General features: G+C 33.6%; 1 pseudogene across 1 annotated transcript in view; it reads left to right on the top strand.

The window, feature by feature from the left end:
• The window catches only part of LOC308417021 (cytochrome P450 2C29-like), a 144,877-nt pseudogene that overhangs the window by 15,681 nt on the left and 116,194 nt on the right, over window positions 1–13,002 (top strand). Inside the window, exons 6-7 of the transcript in view lie at window positions 5,783–5,959; window positions 12,738–12,879. The product of the transcript in view is annotated as a cytochrome P450 2C29-like (transcript). The remainder of the gene's footprint in view (window positions 1–5,782; window positions 5,960–12,737; window positions 12,880–13,002) is intronic.

Here is a 13,002-nt window from a genome sequence, read left to right as displayed (position 1 = left end):
TTGTATCAATATTCATAAGTGAGATTGGTCTGAAGGTCTCTTTCTTTGTAGGGTTTTTGTGTGGTTTAGAAATGAGGGTTATTGTAACCTCAAAAAATAAGTTAGGCAGTGTTTCATCTGACTATATTTTGTGGAATAGTTTGAGAGTATTAGTATTAGGCTGTCAATAAATGTCTGATATAATTCTGCAGTGAACCCATCTGGACCTGGGCTTTTTTGGTTGGGAGGTTTTTGATGCCTGTTTCTATTTCTTTAGGTGTTAAGGGATTATTTAAATGGATTACATGTTCCTGGTTGAACTTAATATCTGGTATCTGTCTAGGAATTCATCCATTTCCTCCCGATTTTCCAGCTTTGTTGAGTATAGGTTTTTGTAGTAGGATCTGATGATTTCTTGAATTACCTCAGTTTCAGTCATTATTTCTCCACCTTCATTTCTGATTTTGTTAATTTGGATACTCTCTCTTTGCCCTCTAGTTAGTCTGGCTAAGGGTTTATCAGTCTTGTTAATTTTCTCAAAGAACCATCTCTTGGTTTTGTTGATTCTTTGAATGTTTTTTTTTTTGTTTCTATTTGGGCTATTTCTGCCCTAAGTTTGATTATTTCTTGCCATCTATTCCTTTTGGGTGTATCTGCTTCCTTTTGCTCTAGAGCTTTCAACTGTGCTGTCAAGTTTCTAGTGCTTGCTCTCTCTAATTTTTTTTTTTTTTTTGGAAGTACTCAGAGCTGTGAGTTTTCTTCTCAGTACTGCTTTCATTGCATCCCACAGGTTTGGGTATGTCTTTTTTTTTCATTGAATTCTAGAAAAGCCTTAACTTCTTTCTTTATTTCTGCTTTGACCCTGTTATTGTTTAATTGAGCATTCTTCAATTTCCATGTGCATATGGGCTTTTTGTTGTCTTTGTTATTGATGTCCATCCTTAGACCATGGTGATCTGAAAGGATGCATGGGAGTATTTCAATCTTCTTATATCTATTGAGGGTTGTTTTTTGACCAATTATATAGTCAGTTTTTTAGAAGGTCCCATGAGGTGCTGAGAAGAAGGTGTATTCTTTTGGGTTAGAATGACATGTTCTATAGATGTCTATTAATTCCAATTGATTCATAACCTTTGTTAGTTTTACTATGTCCTTGTTCATTTTCTTTTTCCATGTTATGTCCATTGGTGAGAGTTGGGTAATTAGGTCTCCGACTATTATTGTGTGTGGTGCATTATATTTTTGGAGCTGTAGTAGGGTTTCTTTTATCAATGTGGGTGCTATTGTATATCGAGCATATATAATAAGGATTGAGAGTTCCTCCTGACAAATTTCCCCTGTAATGAGTTAAAAGTGTCCTTCCTTATCTTTTTTTGAAAACTTTTGTTTGAAAATCTAGTTTATTCGATATTAGAATGGCCACTTTAGCTTGCTTCTTGGGGCCAATTGCTTGAAAGTTTTTTTTTTCTCAACCTTTTAATCTGAGATAGTGCCTGTCTTTGTCTCTGAGATGAGTTTCCTGTATGCAGCAAAATGCTGGGTTTTGTTTATGTATCCAGTCGGATAGCCTATATCTTTTTATTGGGGAATTGAGTCCATTTATGTTAACAGATATTAAAAAATTGTGGTTGCTGTTTCCTTCTATTTTTTGCTTTTGGAGGTAGAATTGTGCTTGTGTTTCTTTCTTCTTTTGCTTTTTTTGCTTAAGAGTTTTCTTCTTTTTACTAGGATGTAGTTCCCCTCATTGTGTTGGGTTTTCCACATATCATTCATTCTAGGGTTGGGTTTGTGGTGAGATATTTTGTAAATTTAGTTTTGTCTTGGAATATCTCCTTCTCGCCATCTATGGTGATTGAGAGTTTTGCTGGGTATAGCAACTTGGGTTGACACTTGTGCTCTTTTAGTGTCTGCATGGTGTCTGTCCAGGATCTTCTAGCTTTCATAGTCTCTGTTGAGAAATCACGTGTGATTCTGATTGGTCTGCCTTTATATGTTACATGACCTTTTTCCCTTACTGCTTTTAGTATTCTTTCTTTTCTTTGGGCACTTGGCATTTTGACTATTTTGTGTTGGGAGGAATTTCTTTTCTGGTCCAACCTATTTGGAGTTCTGTAGGCTTGTTTTATGCTCATGGTAGGGAAGTTTTCTTCTACAATTTTGTTGAAGATATTTACTGTGCCTCTTAGTTCATATTCTTTGCCCTCTTCTATTCCTATTATCCTTAGGTTTCGTCTTCTCTTTGTGTCCTGGTTATCCTGGACATTTTGGTTTAGGAGCTTTATTGTTTTTGCATCTTCTCTGACTGTTTTGTCTATGTTTTCAAAGTTGTCTTCGGCCCCCAAGGTTTTCTCTTCCATCTCTTTTCATATGTTGGAAATGCTTGCATCAGTGCCTCTGCTTCTGCATGTTCCATGAGCTATGCATGAAGTTTTAGTTTATATGTGTTTGTTGAGGCTGGTATCCCCAAAATCTGTGAACATTGTGGCTTTCTGTGATGCATCCCTATTTGCTGTAGTAAGAGATATATTTAATAAGTGGTGGCAGCTATACTTACTTTTTGAGGAAATTGATCGTGCCTCTCCCAGAAACTAATAATTGCAAATAAATCCTACAGTAGATACAATACATCATGCCCAGCCACCTCATTAGAATATCTTTGGATTTGACTTGATAGGTCTTGCTCATCCTGTCTTTTTTGCTGTGAGTTCATATCAGTAGCTGTCCTGCTGTGTCCAGTAGACATTGTTTTCTTGTAATCATTTCTTACTTTTCTGTTTCTTCTTTCTCAACATTCCCTGAATCTTTCAATGAAGGGGGATCATATGTAAGTTAGATGAAGGACTAAACATTTTGAAATCTCTTATTCTCAGCTGCTTATCCTTTTGTTATCTCAGTGCTGGTCATCATCTACTGTAAGCAGAACATTCTCTGACAGTGGTTAAGAAATGTGTTTTATGTGTGGCTTTCTTCTGGAGTATGTTTATCATATTATAGGTTATCCTCATAAAGGAAACCAAATCATTATGAATTAAGAATTAAGAAGTGCTTGTAACTTTTTACTGTGTAGCCATCTCTGCTCTTGATACAGGGATTAGATATGGCCTTAGCTTGGTTTGGTCTTATGGTTGTTGTCACAGCCATAGTAAATTTCAAAATCTTCCTGTGTAAGAAGGCACAATTTTCATCATGTTTTTCCTCCCATATTAAACTCACCTGCAATGTTGCCTTTTACTCTTTCTTTGGATCAATAGTTACATTTTTGGTTTACTGATCCTTGATACAGAACTTCCAGATATACAATTTTCTATTTCCTTCTGAGTATCATATACCATGTAGGCAATGCAATAAGATATAATTCTGCCATGAATTTCTGAAATTTTATGACTATATATTTTGTTTTTTTTCAGTAAAAAACAAAGTGAGAACTATTGAAGTGGATTAATAGATATGCTCCCCATAAAGTTTAAATCTGCAAGATTATACACATCAATTTGATGTAAAATTTTAAGCATTATATCAGCATAGAAATTTGATAAAAATAATTTTGTGAAATGTTTACAAACCAATAAATCTTGGTTTTCTTCAGAAAATCACCTCAAGTTTAAGGTCAAAATGATATGTCAGTTTTATATATAGCAAATGCTGAGATGTAAGAAAAATTGTAGACAAGATATAGTTTAAAACTCCTAAAGAATTTATACCTGTTAACAGAAGTCTTGTGTGTTTTTTTTATTTAATTGTATTTTTCTAATTGTTTTCTAAATCTTCAGGCTCACCCTGTGACCCCACCTTCATCCTGAGCTGTGCTCCATGCAATGTCATCTGCTCCATTATTTTCCAGAATCGTTTTTATTATAAGGATAAAGACTTTCTTACCTTGATTAAAAAAATAAATGAGAACATCAAGATTCTGAGCTCCCCATGGATGCAGATGAAGTCAAGATATTTCCATTTGTGAGAACACATATGGTGCTTTATGGTTACAGATTAAATTCCATATGAACCATAAAGTGAAGTTAAAAAAAGATACCTTAGTTTTGACCAATGTATAATGGAAAAAATATCTAAAAGAGAGGCTAAAGCCCTTTGTTTATTTATTACAGGAATACAAAAGCTAGGTTGGCTCAATTTTTCTAGCTCCCTATACATTGACCTTCCTAATAATGTACAGAATTGCTGATATAATGTACAGTATTTGCATCTAGAAGTATGACCAATCACTCACAAGACATTCTTTTATGCAGTATTCTTGTTCTCTTTAAACTACTAAGCAATGGTTAACATACTTCTTGGCAGGGATATTTTAGTTCTAAAGGAATATTCTCATAGTTTAAAAATATTAGTGGTAATGAACTCTCTCTTGAAATTCTAAGTATTTTCAGTGGTTTAATATTTGAGTCACAATACTAGTAATGAGGTGACAAGTAGAAATGAGAATATGGTGTCTGTCTCACAGATATCCTTACATGGTTGACCTAAATTGGCCTCTCCTGAACTCTGCTTAATAACTGTGTCATCACTGAGAAACCTGTAAGGGGTACAACCTCACTTACATTTGTATTCAAAGCCCTTAGAAGCCCCACCCACTTCTGAATATTCACTCTATTCTGAGGCTAATTTTCTGGAATTAAATGTAACTTCTTGCTGCAGATCAAGTCACTCAACACTTCCCTTATGCTATTATCAGAAAAGTGTAAATGACAATAATTTACATCATATCATATTTGCAATTTATTAATGTGGGAAACTTATGATTTTTAATCAATTGGTGAGAAAGTTTCAACCATTTTTTCTACTACCACAGAGCATTACATTACTCCATTCATGAAGTGAAACATATTTCTTTATATTAGACACCATTTTTATTAATGTCTGAATGTGTAAAACCAAGTTAGACATTGCATAAATGTTAGATATGTGATTTCCTCACATCTGCCCATTTAAAAAGTTTTTTGGCAGAAATACAATTAATATTAATATCTATGTATGTAGTAACATAGCACAGAGTCTCTTTTTCCATATTCTAGCTATTCACTAATAATGACACAGAGAGACCAATATAATTTTCAAGTTATACCACAATATCTAGGCCTTATTTTTATTCCCATTATCTAATCTAATCTGGTTGCCTATGAGCAAAATCCTCAAACATTTGCATTTTTTGGGTTGCTCTTGGTTTCAGGACTTCAGATTTATAATGCTTTCAAGCCACACTAGATTCTTTCCTTATGCTGAATCCACTCTCTTTTTTCTTCATTATCTCCTGACTGGGGAAGTCCTGTTTTATTCTTTCTATTGCCTAGTTATTTGCTTTTCTGCTTCCATGGAGGCATCATAGAATAAATGGTAAATCTTATTTACATAATTCTCATACAAGAAATTTTTGACACATGTGTTACAATGCTGTGTCACAGTGAAACTTAGAGCAAAACAAGAAAATCAGCATTTGAATCAAAGAAAAATACATTTTACAGCATACAGAATATATTATGCCTACAGTCAGGAATTGGAGAGATACATCAGTGGTTAATTGTATGTGTTATATTCCAAAGGACCTGTGTCCAATCTTCTGCACCCATATTCAGTGGCTCACAATTTCTAGCTTCATTGTATCTGGCATGTCTGGCCTTAAAAGGCAAGCCATACATATATAACATGCATGCATAGCTATGTATACACACACAGAGATACACAAAAACAGACAATGTCACACAGAGACAAACACACACATTCACAGACATACACACAAGTAAAATTAAAGCAACAAATCTTAACATAATAAATTCTTTTATTACTTTTTTAGGTCTGCAATAATTTCCCTTCACTCATTGACTATTGTCCCGGAAGACATCACAACATAGCAAAAAATATTAATTATGTAAGAAGTTATGTGTTGGAGAAAATAAAAGAACACCAGGAATCATTGGATGTTACAAACCCTCGGGACTTTATTGATTATTACCTGATTAAACAAAAGCAGGTAAAATTTCAATATAGATTATTTTATTGTTCAAGCATTTTAGTTTGTTGGACATTGAAATGTTTGTCAGAGATGTTTCAAGTCATAATACTTTGAAATAACCTTCAGTATATGATAATGTTGGAATGAGCCACACAGATACTGGTAACATAAAGGGTATTTGTTAACTAGGTAACATTGATTTAACTGTAGTTGAGGAGAAAACAACCCCAAGGGTAAATAACATGAGAAAAAGATTAAAGAGTGGATGCTACATTCCTACTCAGTAGGGGGAAGAGAATAATTGCTGGGAAGTAAATGGAAAGAAGGTTTTGGGAGGGAAAGAGGAGAGTGAGAGAAATGTAATGACAGTTCAGATATGGGAGGGTATGGGGGAGAAATACAGATGGTCAGTAATTCGAAAGTAGACATGTAGCAGTGGGGTAGGGTGAACTGGGGATAGCTACCAATAGTCCTATATGCAAGGGACCCAAGAGATTTCCAGGATCCAAAGTGGAGAAAATTAGCTGATATGCCCAACAAAGAGGAGATAGAATGTGTAGAAACCATATCCAGTGTGCAAGGCCGGCACCCAGTTGAGTGATGAAGATACCTAGCCATCTCAATATTTATCCAAATTGCTCTTGTCAAAAGGAATTACTGAGAAAAAGGGTAGAACAGAAAATGAAAGAAAGACCATTCACAGACTGCTCCACCTAGGGATCTATCCTATATGCTGACACCAAACCCAGACATATTTGCTGCTTCTCCATTCTTTCCAGTGTCTTTTCCAGGACTCTTAGTTGTTTGATGTGATGTGTCTGTTGACCTCTCAATAGTAGCCTATCTAAAACTGAGATAAAACCTAACAGTGATGCATCTCTTTGCTGTAACATGGGTTCTGCTTCCTGAAACATTTATATGTAGAAACTTTCTAATCTTCTAGAATCTTGTGTTCTGGAGTTCATTGGTGATGTTTCTTAGTCTAAGCTCCCTGCTCTGTGATCCTTTGGGTTGTCTCAACTTGGCTGTGCAAGATGCAGCATTCAGCATAGTCTGATTTTAAAGTCCAGTTCATATTCCTATTGCTGCTCTACATTGTGGATGGCTCTGTATTGCAAGAATTCAAACCCTGCTCATGGGCTTGTAATAGGTGGTAAATGTTTCTCATTTAGGATTTTCTGACTTGCAGAAGGCATTGACTTCTTAGGCTCTGTTTTTAATTCTTTTTGGGTCAGTGGACAAGGTTTTCAGAAGATCTCCCATGTTTATCTCTGAGCCGTTTTATTTGTCATAATGTTCATAGTTTCTTTTTCTGTATGATATGAACAAATTCATGACTTCAACACAAAACATTCTCTAACTTTCATTTTGATGGTAACATATTCTTATAATACATAGGATGATTCAATTCCATTTTTTTCCCTATAATTCAATGTCTCTCTGCTGCTGTTTTTTTCACTAACATTCAGAAAGTTTAAAGCTAAGAGAGCACATTTAGTCCACCCCTAGGGACCTTTATTCTTTATTTTTGCTTTATAAGCATATTCTAAGGTATAATCAGATTTTTTTATTAGTCCTTGTCCTGTAGGATTGTGGTGCATGTGTCCTAGTATGTTGAAGCATCTCTTGAGTATAAGCCCAGAAGTGGAATAACTGGGTCTTTAGGTAGAAGTATGCCCACTTTTCTGAGAAACTGCCAGACTGATTTTTAGGCTGGTTGTACCAGCTTACAACCCCACCAGCAGTGGAGGAGTATTACACATTCTCTGCATTCTTGCCAACATCTGCTGTCATCTGAGATTTTTATCTTAGCCATTTTGACTGGTGTGAGGTGGAATCTCAGTGTTGTTTTGTTTTGCATTTCTTTGATGACTAGGTATGTCCAGCAATTCTTTAGATGTTTCTCAGTCATTCAATATTCCCCAATTGAGAATATTATTTTGCTCTTTACCCCATTTTTAATAAATTTTTTTGATTCTGTAGAGTCTAACTTCTTGAGTTGTTTGTATGTCTCAGATATTAGGCCTCAATCAGATGTGTGATTGGTAATGATCTTTATCCACTCTGTTGGCTGCCATTTTGTTTTCATGACATTAGCCTTACAGAAACTTTGCAGTCTCATTAAGTCCCAATTTTAGATCCTTTGTCTTACAGCACAAGCCTTTGGTATTCTGTTCATGAAATTTCCCCCTGTGCCTATGTGTTCTAAGATTTTCTCCACTTTCTCATCTAATAGTTACAGAGTACCTGGTTTAATGTGCAGATCTTTGATCTACTTTCATACAAGGAGATATGAAAGGGTCTATTTTCATTCTTCTGCATGCTGAGTGCCAGTTGAGCCAACACTATTTTTTGAAGAAGCTAGCCTTTGTCCATTGATTGTTTTCAGCTTCTTTGTCAAAAATCAAGTGACCATATGTGTAAAAGTTTATTTCTTGATATTCTATTCTGTTACATTGATCTACCTTCTTATCTTTGTACCAAATACCATATGATTTTAAATAAAATTGCCTTGTAATAGAGTTTGAGGTCAGGAAAGGTGATTCTCACAGATTTTTTCTTATTGTTGAGGATGGATTTCGATATTCTAGGTTTTTATTATTCCAGATAAATTTGCATTTTGCTGTTTCCAGCTTTGTGAGGAATTGAGTTGTAATTTTGATGGGAATTGCATTGAATATGTAGATTGCTTTTGGTAAGATGGCCATTTTTACAATGTTGATATTTCCAATCTATGAGCATGGGAGATTTTTCCATATTCTTAGATCTTCTTCAATTTCCTTTTTCTGAGATTTGAAGTTCTTGTAATACAGTTCTTTCACTTGCTTAGTTATAGTCACACCAAGATATTTCATATTGTTTGTGATTATTGTGAAGGGTATCTTTTCCTCATTTTTTTCCTCAGCATGTTTGTCCTTTGAGTAGAGAAAGGCTACTGATTCATTTGAGTGAATTTTATATCCAGCCACTTTGCTGAAGTTGCTTATCAGCTGTAAAAGTTCTCTGGTGGAATTTTTGGGGTCACTTAAGTATACTATCATTACATCTGCAAGTAGTGATAGTTTTACTTCTTCCTTTCCAATTTGTATACTTTGATTTCCTTTTGCTGTCTAATTGTTCTGGCCAGGACTTCCAGTGCTATGTTGAATAGGTAATGGGTGATTGGGCAGCCTTGTCTAGTCCCTGATTTTAGTGGTATTGCTTCAAGTTTCTCACCATTAAGTTTGATGTTGGCTATTTGTTTGATGTATATTGTTTTTATTATTTTTAGGTATGGGACTTGGATTCCTGCCTTTTCCAAGACTTTTAACATGAAGGGGTGTTGAATTTTGTCAAATGTTTTCTCAGTATTTAGTGAGATGACCATGTGTTTTTTTTCTTCGTTCTTTGAGTTTGTTTATATATTGGATTGCGTTTTTGGATATCATTATATCAAACCATCCCTGCATCCCAGAGATGAAGCCTACTTAACCATGGTGAATGATTATTTTGATTTGTTCTTGGATGCAGTTTGCAAGAATTTTGTTTAGTATTTTTGCATGATTTCTCATAAGGGAGTTTGGTATAAAATTTTCTTTCCTTATAGGGTTTGTGTGGTTTAGGAATAAGAGTTATTGTGGCTTCAAGAATGAGTTGGGTATTGCTCCATCTGACTCTATTTTGTGGAATAGTTTGGAGAGTATTGGTATTAGTTTGTCACCAAATGTCTGATAGAATTCTGCACTGAATTCATCTGGTCCTGGCCTTTTTTTTTTTTTTTTTTTTTTTGGCTAGGAGGCTTTGATTACTGCTTCTATTTCTTTAAGTGTTATGAGATTATTTAGATGGTTTATCTGGTCCTGATTTAACTTTAGTATCTGGTATCTGTCTAGGAATTTATCCATTTCCTCCAGATTTCCAGCTTTGTTGAGTATAGGTTTTTCTGGTGGAATCTGATGATTTCTTGAATTTTTTTTCAGTTTCGATTGTTTTGTCTCTACTTTCTTTTCTGAGTCTGTTAATTTGGATAGTCTGTCTTTGCCTTCTGCTTTTCTGGCTAAGGGTTTATCGAACTTGTTAATTTTCTCAAAGAATCAGGTCTTGGTTTTGTTGATACTTTGAATGGTTCTTTTTGTTTTTATTTGGTTAATTTCTCCTCTGAGTTCACTTATTTCTTGTCATTTTCTCATTTTGGGTGTATATGCTTCTTTTTGTTCTTGAGCTTTTTACTGTGTTTTCAAGTTGCTAGTGAATGCTCTCTCCAGTTTCTTTTTGGAGGCACTCAGCACTATGGGTCTTCCTTCTAGTAGTGTTTTCATTGCTTCAAAAATTTTTGGTATATTGTGCTTTCAATTTCATTAAATTCTAGAAAATCTTTAATTCCTTTCTCATTTTCCACTTGTCCTTTCATACAGTTACTTGGACAGTCTTTCTTCTGATTCCACCCACATATTTGCAGTTGCTTAGTTTGTGTTTTGTAAGATAAAAAACCCCAGTGATGCAAAGAAGAGAACAAAGAGTCCTGGTAAAATCTATGTTAGGTTTGTCCCAACAAATGCATCAGACAACACTGTGATTCATTTCAGGTTTTTATTTTCTGATGAATAATGTAATAACTGGATTAATTTTCCCCTAAAATTTTGCTAAAATAATTCATCAGATTTGATTGATTTTTCTGTTTAGATTGCATGTGCTTTTTTACATATTTTATCATATTTTCTTTATAAATTGTAATGTATTGTATCATTCCCTATTTGGATCCTTTTATTTTTTTAAATTTTATTTGTTCAGATTAAAATTTCTAGCAGTGTGGAACCTAGTTGAGAGCATTTATTCTTAGATTTTATTTTCCTACTAAATTTAGAATAAACCTTTGCTCTTTTGCAATAGAGTATACTTTGGATTTTCACTTTTCCAAGATGGTCTTACACATAGAAAATGCATTTTTTTCTATCTACATGTTCTAAGTATGTATGCTATGAAAGTTTGCGTACACAATTTCAACTTCTTTTCTGTGTCAAATAGAATTGTCATGCATTCTTATTTGATGTAATCTAATAATGTGTTATATCATGGTGGCTGATTTTTTGTTTTAAGTAAGTATTAAATTTGAGAATTATTATTATTTGACCATAGTTTTTATCTCTTAAAGTATTTTACTTTGTGCTGTATATATATATCTATATCTATCTATCTATCTATATATATATATATATATATATATATATATATATATATATATATATATATATGTTTTTCTTTCATAAAGTTACCACATAGCTTTGATTTTATGCTTGGAAGTATCAATTCAACACAATTATGCATAAATTGTTTACCTGGGAAGCACAACTGATATTACAGTGAGATTTAATGCTACCACAATCATTCTGACAGTTTTCCAAAGAAGAAACTACCGGCCATAATCTAATGGGATACATACTAATCTAATGTTGACAGAAATACCAATTATTACCAGAATTGTGGAGAACAATGTCAGAGGTCATCTAGAAACTTTATTTCTATCATAATACACATGCACTTTACTTTCTATGTTCTACTCCAAGAAGAACATTAGCATATGTACAGCACACCTATAGATTCATGTGTCTTTCTTACTTTGGCTTTCACAGTAGTTGAGATAATCAACCCAGAAATAACCAAAGATTGGAAAGATAAAAAATGTGGTGTGCACATAGAATGATATGTTACTTTCTAAAAATAAGATGAACTAATTATTAATGGACTAAGAAGAAATGGATTTATGTAACTCCTTGGTAAAAAATTAATACAGACATGACTTAGTTTGGAGAGAAGCCCCAGAAAGTTAGAGTCACATATCTTATATGGCAGTTCACTATAGAGAGACTACAAGTAATTTTTATGGATAAATTTGTATATCCAAAAATCAAACTTGGCACACATTTTTCTTTATATTAATATGATAGGAGAAAATAGATAATGAATCAAATGTTTCACTTAGGTGTTTTTCAGCATAAATCTACAAATACATACATCCTTATATGTAGATAATCACACCAATGGAGGAGTCAGGGTAGTAAAAATTGAAGGTGCAATTGAAATTAAATATAACCCATCAATTTCTCCTTTGGAGAATTCAAATTAATGGAATTCATTGCTTATTGTAATACTTTCTCTTTTAAATCTGACCTATTATATATTCTATTGAAATTGTTTCTTAATTTGTTTCTTAGAAATTATATTTTAGCTAAATTTTGTCCAGTTGGATTAGTTCTCCAAGTCAGAGCTTCATTCATGATTAAATGTGTCTCTCATTAAAAATGGCAATATTTTGAACATGTATTGAGAAATCAACAGATATTTGCTACTTTTTCTTTCCTTCAATTCAGTCTCATTATATTGGCAGCTGATGTTTATCAACTTCTCAAGATAAAACCTCTTTAATAAAAAGGTAAAAGAATATAATGAAATCCGGAACATCATCTCTGACATGATACATTTGCTTTTCTCTTAAATCTACATTCTAGGATCTTTGTTACCAACACCATAAAACTTTAAAAAGTTGTATAAAGTTTATTACAAACTATCATTGTAAATTAATAATTGTGTCATGTGAAAAAAACTATACTCAAAGTCAATTCAACTCAGTGAATTTCTATACAGTTATAACTGCTATTTGAAATGGAAACTATGTAGTTTCTCCTTAAATTTTACAACTTCAATATTAAATATTTAACTGTACAACTTGTACAAACATACACAAGTACAACTGTAGATTCATTGTCATAAAATGTGTTGGTAAATATTTAATTATGTTTCTACATCAAATCATTTATAGGCAAATCATATTGTACAATCGGAATTTTCACTTGAAAATCTGGCATGCACTGTCAATGATCTCTTCGGTGCAGGGACAGAGACAACGAGCACAACACTGAGATATGCTCTCCTGCTCCTTTTGAAAAACTCACATGTCACAGGTGAGGGAAAAGTTGGTGGACCAAAGTGGTCCAAAGTGCTGGAAAGTTGATACTAGTGTTCTAAATATTCTTACTCTTGAAACAATGTTGGTTCTTCATCTTCTGTGCTACTGATTGTAATGA

This window comes from Micromys minutus (assembly GCF_963924665.1).
Source record: "Micromys minutus genome assembly, chromosome: 2".
Lineage (NCBI taxonomy): Eukaryota > Metazoa > Chordata > Mammalia > Rodentia > Muridae > Micromys > Micromys minutus.
Note: the sequence above shows the minus strand (reverse complement) of the source record. Positions and strands in the feature narration are given on the sequence as shown.